At 43.6% G+C, this 7,544-nt stretch overlaps 1 protein-coding gene across 7 annotated transcripts in view; it reads right to left on the minus strand.

Annotated features, from left to right (window-relative positions):
- KCNA6 (potassium voltage-gated channel subfamily A member 6) overlaps nucleotides 1-7,544 on the minus strand; it is a 43,053-nt gene that overhangs the window by 14,755 nt on the left and 20,754 nt on the right. Inside the window, exons 2-3 of one of the 7 annotated variants that reach the window (XM_032349042.1) lie at nucleotides 5,984-6,555; nucleotides 1,830-1,898 (exon numbers count right to left, since the gene is read on the minus strand). The exons of 4 other annotated variants lie outside the window; for them this stretch is intronic. The gene's annotated coding sequence lies outside the window, so the exon portion shown is untranslated. The remainder of the gene's footprint in view (nucleotides 1-1,829; nucleotides 1,899-5,983; nucleotides 6,556-7,544) is intronic. 2 more of the 7 variants (XM_032349044.1, XM_032349043.1) reach the window with 2 other exon arrangements.

Genomic DNA, 7,544 nt, shown 5'->3' on the forward strand with positions numbered 1-7,544 from the left:
AACCAAAAGAAAACTATCTGAACCCAATTAATTGCAGAACCACCAGCACCTAAGCTCTACAGCCTAATTATACTAATTGCTATATTTTACATTAATCACTGAGTATGTTGAGGACAAGCTAAATACATTATCTCACGAATAAGACTAGCCATCCTTGGAGATGGACAGTCTTTTCTATATTTCACAGATGAGGGAACCGAGTCGCCATGAGGTTAAGTAATGCACCCCAAATCACACAGCTAGATGCATGGAGCCAGTATACTGAGACACTGAGTCTGCGTCCTTCCACTACACCTTCCAGTGCTCACTTGGAATTCTCAGTTCCAGTTTCATGCCACAGAGAGAATTCTTCCATTGGTTCACTACCGGTTGGAGTAAAATAACCACCAGAAAGCCTAACTTCCCACAAATAGCTCTGATTTGAAGCCAAGCATATAAAAAGTGCCCAAACAGAGCCTCAGTTTAAAGTGAGTACAGGAAGCCTCCGCCTTACTACTGCTTTCTCCAATTTCCAAGCAAGGATTATGATCTGAAAGCAAGTTTTTGGCTCGCTTGAGTCATGTCAAGTTAATCAAGGTCAGTCCCATTGTTGAAATTAACCAAATATCTGCAAAATTTTCCACTGTTTATGGACAGTGCCTAAAACTGTATAAGCTGGACATGAACTACGTAAAGGCAGGTTTCCAAAACCTCATTTCAGTTTCCTGAAAATACAGAAAAATACATAAAATAAAATGACTCTTGCACTTTTACCTGTGATGCGACATTCTATGTGCAATTCATCATGGTTTTGTGACTTTCATAGTAATTCTGAAATGAAGGTAGAACAGAGAGATGATGTGCTCTGTCCAAAGTGGAGCAGCAGGTCAACAGCAAACAGATAAGACCCCAAACAAACAAATGAAGAAAAATCTCAAGTATCTACTATATCCAGGTGTTTCTCTGGCTCTTTTAGCAAGAGAAGGATGTCATAGCTTAGATAACTCAACACTAAAATATGATGAGGAACATGTCTATGACTTCGGGTAAGGAATTCCTGAATCTACGCCTGGACCCCTTGCTTCAGACTTTTAAGGTTATAGAATTAGCAAAGCTTTTGACAAATAGGTTTAACTAGAAACAAACCAAAACTCTTTGTCTGCTAGCCTCCACTCCTCCAGGCTTCCATAGGAGCCTCTGCCCCTGCCTTTGCTGCCCAGGGAAAGCAGTAGCACCTGCCTTTGCTGCACAGGGAAAGCACACAGCAAGTTTGCCAGTGAGCATTGTAGGTGATAGCCTTGGGAGGCAGAAAGTGAGGACAGCTGCATTGCTTCCTGGACCTCTGATGGCTTTTCAAGTACAGCCCCAATAAATATGATAATGATGGTCCAAGTGACTCTGAAAAGTGGGAAACGCCTATTTTTCAAACATCTCCCCTTGACTAGTTCCCAGCAGGCTTGACTATTTTATGGGGGAAGTTTCCGGAACAAAAGAGACTCTGTTCCTTACCACCCCCTCCCAGCAGGCTGGAGAGAGCTTCTCAGGCTTCTGGAATGGGTCAGGCGGAGAGCAGTGGCCCAGAAGAGATGGAATTTGTGACATTCTGCCCCATGAGGTCAGTGGGATGATGACAACCACTCCCATCCCACTTCTGTTCCTTGCCTTCCCAGTATGTGTGCACATTTTCCACTAGTAAGAAACTCAGAGGACAATTTTCTGAAGCCTCGCACAGCAAAACCCCAAATACAAAGGTTCTTTTCAAATCCACCTCTGAACTGCAGAGCCCACACTCCACCATCCATCCATGAGCTCCTGACACATGCTCAGTAAGCGACTATAATCTCTTCTACCTGGATTCCTGTAGGAGCCTTCCATCCAAGGTACACCAAAGTTTGGTCCTTAGAGAGGTTTGCCGCCCCCTAAAGGCAGAGGATTTAAAAGCAGTAATAAAATCGACCAAAAGTTGAACTGCTTTTTTCTGTTTTGTTTTCATTTGTAAAATCGGATTTTAGTTATGGCATCTCTGCTATGAAACCCTGCAAAAGCGTCCATGTATTCCCCCCAAATTAGGTTTGTATTACCAGTAGCACTTTCAGAGCAAAGTTTATCACATTCTCTTCCATGCCACAAACACTTTACCAACTGCTTTTTATTTCACCTGTGTCAGGCTGTCGTGGCTAGAGTGGACCTGGGTCCCCACCCCTAGTCTCTTTCCTGCTCGTGCCTCCAGTTCAGCCAAAGGGATCCCTTCAAAATGGGATCTGAGAGTGCCATGCTTCTGATTTAAAACTCTTGCTTGCTCCCCTTCGTTCCCTTCAGAATGAATCCAACTTCTAGCAGGTTCGTGCTTCTTCACAGTCTGAGTCCAACCTATCTTCCAGCCTCCCCTGGGCCCTTTTACCCCACGTGACCCACACTCCCAGTTCCTTGAACACATCGTCCCTTTCTCAGAGTCTGTGCCTCTAGCAAGGCATTCCTTCTATTAAGAATTTTCTCTTTGATCTCGAAAACGCCGACTCCTCCTACAAGGCTCGCTGACGTGTCCACTTCCCTGGGACACCTTCCCCAGGAAGAATTCATTACTCTTCCTGCCTTACCCTGAGTACCTGCTACATGACTCTACAGCAGCACCTCTATGATTTTCCCCATCATGGCTTCCCAGAAAGGTTACATTCCTCATTACAAGACTAGAGCCCAAAACATGTGTTGAGCTGCATTTTACTAGTTAACAGAGTTGCTGTGACTTAAATCAGTCTTCATAACCAGCCCACCTTTCACTTCCTGACTCTTGGGTCACAGCAGGCTACTTTCCTCTCCACCCATGTGACCTTCACTCTGTGAAAGCAGCTGGGAAAGTGGAGTCTTGCTCTCTCCCTCCCTCCTGCAAGTCCCTGCCAAGAGAGCTGGCCACAGATTATAAGGTAGATAGGAATAAAGAGCACCCTCCCACATCATTTGTCTGCAGTTTCAGTTGTGCTTTATTTTATTTTTTTTCAGCTATGTTTTAATTCAGCCTGCTACTCCAGAACCCTGAGTTTTGCACACAACTGGGTGCTACTTTGGATACATAATAAAGTTGTGCCTTGATTCCTACACTCGTCTTTGTACTTCACTCCCTCAGTCAGAAAGCAGTGTGTTGAGTAAGGGACACCAAGAAAGCCTGTCCCCCAGTGTCTGCCACTCACCATACTATCATAGTCAGTTGCTTACATGTGTCTGCCATCTCTTACAATCTCCTTCCTTTTTAAAAACATTAACGTGCTGCCCACCTTTGATTCTCCAGGGCCTGACACATGCGGGCTTAATACCAATGTACATTAGGATGACAGCCTTGCTGGATAAAGTATTCTTGGCTGCATATTTGTCCCACTTAACATGTTGAATACGTCATGCCAGCCCTTTCTGTCCTGCCAGGTCTCTGTGGACAGGTCTGCTGCCAGCTGTATGTATCTACTCTTATAGATTAAGGACCTGTTATCTGATGCTGCTTTCAAGATTCTCTCTTTACCTTTGTAATTTGCAAGTTTCACTATAATATGTTGAGGTGTTGACCTATTTTTTTTTTTTTTTTGAGGGGAGTTCTCTGTGCCTTCTGGACTTGAATGCGTGTTTCCTTCTCCAGATTAGCAAAGTTCTCAGCTATAATTTGTTCAAATAAACTTTCTGTCCTTTTTCCCCACTCTTCATCTTCTGGGACTCCTATAATATGGATATTACTTCATTTTGTGGAATCGCTGAGTTCCCTAAGTCTACCTTCATGATCTAATCGTCTTCTTTCCCTCTTCTTTTCAGCTTCCGTGTTTTCCATCATTTTATCTTCTATATCACTGATTCTCTCTTCTGACTTGTTCATCCACTTTTTTATAGCCTCCACTCTGGACTGTATCTCGGTAATGGCATTTTTATTTCAGGCTAACTAGATTTTAGGGTTTTTTTTTTTTATCTCTACAATAAGGGATTCTGTAATTTCTTCTATGCATTCCTTCCCCCCAAGCCCAGCTGGTATTTTTATTGTCATTCTTTTAAAATTCTAGTTCAGGGGCACCTGGGTGGCTCAGTGGGTTAAGCCTCTGCCTTCGGCTCAGGTCATGGTCTCAGGGTCCTGGGACGACTGAGCCCCACATCGGGCTCTCTGCTCAGCGGGGAGCCTTCTCCCCCCACCCCCACCCCACCGCCTGCCTCTCTGCCTGTTTGTGATCTGCCTGTCTGTCAAATAAATAAATAAAATCTTTAAAATAAAATAAAATAAATTTCTAGTTCAGACATTTTATTTATAAACATATTGATTAAATCCAATCCCTGGGTATGAGTACTTCCTCCTATTCCTTATTTCGGGGTGAGTTTCTCCATCTTGTCATTTGTCCAGAAAAGAAAAGAAGAAAGAAAAAGAAAAAATAACAATAACAACAATAACAGAAACAAAACAAAAACTGGGTCCTGGGTGTGTTTTGGTCTGCTGGTTTAAAGAAACTAGATCCCAAAATAAGAAAGAAAGAAAAACATCTATGGCACAAGATACTGTGTAAGTTGCTTCCTCCACCCCCTACTGATTCCTGGCCTAGCTGCCACCCTTCTCCCCTGCTTCTTTGCTCTCGGAACCCCTATTTTGTTCAGGAGTCTGGAAGGGAAGCACCTCAAAGACGTTGGGTCCTCCCAACAATATGCTGAATAGTAATCTTACCCACCACTAATGAAACTGGTTAGGATGGGCTTGTGTCCTAAGCGTGGCCTAAGAGAGGTTGGTGGGAGACACATGGAGGTTTCCTCATGTCTACAAAAGCTTGTCCTTTCCTGCTTTAGGACGTTGTGATGTGAAGGGATGGTACTTGGAAATACTGCCATTTGTAAGAAAGACATGAAAGACAAGCGAATCCCAAGGAACAGACTCCTCTGAGCCCTAACTATGGCTATGGCCGACATTGCAACAATGGTTCAAACTCTTCATGTTCCCTTTGCAATATGATTTTGAAGCTACTCCCACCAAAAGGCAAAGTCTATTTCTTCATTACTTGAGTCTGGACTTGCCTGGTGAATTGTTTTAGCCAATAGTACACAGCAGAAATGTCTGCACCCATTCTAACTCTTAATCTCAAGTGGCTTTGACACGTCTGCTTGCTCTTGGGCTCCTGCATCCACCGTAAGAAAGACCCCAGGCCACCTGCTATAGGGCTGTCAGCTCCACTGACCAGAGCTAAGGCTTCCTGGCCAACAGCCAGCCAATCCCCAGAAGGACTACCATCTGATCAACACAAAGCTATTCACAGAGGCATAAGGAAGCATCGGTCAGATGAGACCAAAAGAACTGCCAGGCTAAGCTCAGCTCAAATTTCTGATCTGCTGAATTGGGAGCTAAGAAATAATGGGTGCTTCAAACCCCTAAGTTTTGAAGTGGTTTGTTACACAGCAATACTTAAATCACTTAAAAATCCTGGAACTGTCCCTCCTCAAGACTCCAAGTTATACGAGATAATAAATTTTCTTTTGGTATTTTGTTCTTTGTTTTTAAACACTACGGTTAGATGCAGTCAATATCTCCCTGACACGGAGTTGCTGAGTTAAGAAAAGATGAGAGCGATCTCCTGCCTTCAAGGAAATGATAGTCCAACTGCACTTAAGATAGACAGAGACAGACATACACACACATACACACACACACACACACACACACGCAGATATATAGATAGACATATCTATCTATATCTATCTATCTATATATGTATATATATATAGAGAGAGAGAGAATGATTGGGGGGAGGGGGCAGAGAGAATCTTAAACAGGCTCCTTGCCCAGTGTGAAGCCTAATCTGGGACTCAATCTCGTAACTCTGAGATTATAACCTGAGCCAAAATCAAGGGTCAGATGCTTAAACAACTGAGCCACCTAGGTGCTCCAAGACACATATTTTTTAAGGAGGCTGTCAACCCTTTCAGGGCTGAGGACTGGTGTTGTAAGTATCTGTGGAAAGGATTAGAATCTGAAAATGTACATATCAACACAAGGTACATTCCATTAAGTACAAAATGAGCAGGTCAGTCCATATGAAGACTTCATGAAGGAAGCTGGATATGAGCTGGGTGGTGTTTGAAGGAGATTCAGGATTCAGAGAGATGGGAATCCAAGAGGAGGTGGAGGGAGGTGGGATCCTCTCTGGCCCTGGGGAGATGGACATTCCATGGGGATTTGTTCTAGGAAGAGGTGATGACTAAGAGTCAAGCTCAGATGTGGTGATTTAAGGTTTAAATGACACAAGGAGGAAAGAACGGCTTTCTCATTGCAAGTCCAGCAAAAGTTCCTTCTGTGAGGCCACAAGGCACAGCTGTCAGGAGGTACAAGCCAGTGTTCACCCTAGCCACTCTCAAAAGAGTTTCAAAAGGCACATTGTCTCAGAGGTCCACAGGCCAATGCCCCTGGCCTCAGAAATGACCGGGTGTGAAGAGTCTCTTTCTACTAGTTATGCCCTGTACTCTTCATATGCTCTTACTCAGCGAGCCACCTGCCAGCCTGGGGTGGGGGAGGGGGTCACAGAGTAGTCCTTTAATAAAGATCAGATCACAGGTTGAATGGATTTCACAAACCTAAAAAAAAAAAAAAATGTAACAGAGAGGAACCTGTTTCTTTCAAATCACCAGGGTCTACCATCTCTCTCTCTCTCTACATCTAAGTTGCCCCAAGTCTGAGAGGAATGATCAAGGACTAGCAGGTTGATACGCAGGTTCTGTGCAGAGTCATCTCCCTTGGAGTCTGGAGAAAAGGCACAAGGAAGCCCCCTGTTCTCCCAACTACAAGTGGGAAGGTGCTAAATAATTCTGAAAACAAGCCAGCTACAGAATTTAGAGCATAGTGAAAGAGAGAACTATTAGGTATTTTGGCCAAGAAGCCTTCTTTCTTTTATTGAACAATGATTACGTGCTAAGCACATCTTATCCACATGAGAAAACTTTCGTGACATTTCTCTGAAATAAGTATAATGATTCCCATTTTACAGTTGAGGAATACCAGCCTCAGGAGAGTGAGAAATGGGGACACCTAGGTGACTCAATTAAGTGGCTGCCGTCAGCTGAGATCATGATCCCAGGGCTCTGGGATAGAGCCCTGCCAGGGTCTCCCTATTCAACAAGGAATCTGCTTCTCCCTGTTCCTCTGCCCCTTCCCCTGCTCATTCTTTCTCTCTGTCTTTCTCAAATATATAAATAAATAAATTCTAAAAGAAAAATTATTTAAAAAGAGAGAGAATAAGAACTGTGCCCACAGACTCAGTGTTAGTGAGTGGGAAAGTCAGGATTCGAACCTAGGTTAATCTGATGCTGAAGTCTGTGGGTACCCCATAAGGCTCTCCTGCAGGGCCTGGCTACTAGGATTTCTTCAAAATCTGAATGGAACACAGATTTTCATGGGAGATTAGTTGTAGAGGCATCACTTAGTCATGAGAGTAAGTGAGTTAACACTTTGGACTTCAAACCAGCTCTGTAGTAAAGTAACCATAACAGCCATGTGGCCTTGGCCCAATCGTGTGATTTCTTGGGACCTCAATTTTTTCCATTTATAAAATAAGGAAGTGAATCTG

This window comes from Mustela erminea, chromosome 6 (assembly GCF_009829155.1).
Source record: "Mustela erminea isolate mMusErm1 chromosome 6, mMusErm1.Pri, whole genome shotgun sequence".
NCBI classification, from domain to species: domain Eukaryota; kingdom Metazoa; phylum Chordata; class Mammalia; order Carnivora; family Mustelidae; genus Mustela; species Mustela erminea.